Raw genomic sequence first — 2,007 nt, forward strand, 5'->3', positions numbered from 1 at the left:
AGGATCAAGTCCCTCATCAGGCTCCCTGCTCGGCAGGAAGTCTGCTTCTCCTTCTCCCACTCCCCCTTCTCATGCTCTCTCTCTCATTCTCAGTATCTCTCAAATAAATCACTAAAATCTTTCAAAAAAAAAAAAGAAAAAAAAGTTGTAAATGCAGAGATCTATGGCCTTTTGAGACTATTTCACATAAAATTTGACTGGGCAGGTCAGCAAAGTAGTGAGTGAATTGATCTGTAAAGGAAGATGAGAGTTAAGAGTATTTAAAAAAGGAAAAGGCAGATGCCAAAGGTCAATAGCAGTGATCTACTGACTGCAACTCCAGAGAGGGCCTAAGACGTGAGGAGGAGGGATAGGGTTAAACGAGGGGGACACCTACCCTAATAGCTTAATTGAAGCATTTATGTGATGACTGCTGTTGAAAATACAGGTGTTGAAGGAATCCAGACCATCCTCACATCACTCTTAGGGAAAGGTTTCATAGGAGAGATTGCTGGGATCTGCAATTGTCCCTTTCATTTCAGTGTTATATGTCCTTTAGACCACCACATCCACGATTCTGTTTTGAACATGGGTTCTTTTCTGTATAGTCAACTTTGCAAGTTCTAGCTTAGGTGTTGTGGAGTTATTTAAAATTTTATATATAGGTGGCCTCAGAATGGAGATAAAACCATGGCTGGGTGGCCCCCAGCTTGATTCACTGAAGCCAGCACCGCAGCAAGAGGAGGTCCATGATCCAAAGGAACCAGAGCAGCAAGAAAATGGTTTATTGGTGGTTTGAACTTTGAAACAAAATGTTCCAGGGGTTTTGGTTTTGTGACTTACTCTTGGGTGGAAGAGGTGGGTGCAGCAATGTGTGCTCGACCACACAACACAAGGTTGATGGGCATTTGTTTAGTGAAACTAAAGAAAACTCTTTGTAGAGAGGATTCTATAAAGCTTGGTGCCCATTTAACAGAGAAGAGAATTTTTCTTGATGGTATTAAAGAAGATACAGAAGAATATAATTTGAGAGACAATTTTGAAAATTATGGCAAGCTTAAAACCAGAGAAGTTATGGAAGACAGGCAGAGTGGAAAATAGAGAGGATTTGCTTTTGTAACTTTTGATGATCATGATAGTTAATATAATTTTTGTTCAGAAATACCAGCTATTAATGGACTTAATTGTGAAATGAAATAGGCCCTTTTTAAACAAGAAATGCTGTCTGCTGGATCACGAAGAGGTCGTGGAGGTGGACCTGACAACCTTATGGGTTGTGTTGATAACTTTGGTGCAAGAGAAGGCAATGGTGGGGGAAGTAGTGGCAGCAGAGGTAGTTATGGGGGAGGGGAGGGTGGATATAATGGATTTGGAGGTGATGGTGTCAATGATGGTGATGGTCTTGGTTATAGCAGTAGAGGAGGCTATGGTGGTGGTGGACCAGAGGATGGACACCCAGGAGGCAGATCTGGTGGTGGTGGTGGTGGTAGAGGATATGATGGTTACAGTGAAGGAGGAAATTTAGGAGGTAACAGTGGTGGTGGTGGTAACTATAATGATTTTGGGAATTAAAGTGGACAACAGCAATCAAATTATGGACCCATGAAGGGGGACAATTTGGGTTGAAGAGGCTCAGGCAGTCCCTATGGCACTAATTACGGATCTGGAGGTAGAAGGTGGAATATGGTAGCAGAAATTTCTTTTAAAACTCAGAAGTAAAGGGCTATAGTACTTAGCAGGAGAGAGAGTGAGAAATTGTTAGGAAAGCAGCAGGTTACTTTGAGACAGTTGTCCCAAATGCATTAGAGGAATGGTAAAAATCTGCCACAGAGTAATGATAATCCATCGTGAGAAAATATACTATAACTTAAATAGGAACCCCTTCTTGGTCAGGACTATCATAGCCACAGCGTGCAAAACGTGCAGCTCTTGATGAAAGTGATGTAGCATCAATTAGATGTACATTCCCGAGGTCTTTTATCAATTGTAGCTTTTTCTTCTTCTTTTCATTATGTCAGGTATATTGCC

At 41.5% G+C, this 2,007-nt stretch overlaps 1 pseudogene; it reads left to right on the forward strand.

Moving 5' to 3' along the window:
* Positions 1 to 655: 655 nt before the first annotated feature.
* Positions 656 to 1,698, forward strand: LOC116869555 (annotated as a pseudogene).
* The last annotated feature ends 309 nt before the right edge of the window (positions 1,699 to 2,007 follow it).

This window comes from Lontra canadensis, unplaced genomic scaffold, assembly GCF_010015895.1.
Source record: "Lontra canadensis isolate GAN:19392208 unplaced genomic scaffold, GSC_riverotter_1.0 scaffold19, whole genome shotgun sequence".
Lineage (NCBI taxonomy): Eukaryota > Metazoa > Chordata > Mammalia > Carnivora > Mustelidae > Lontra > Lontra canadensis.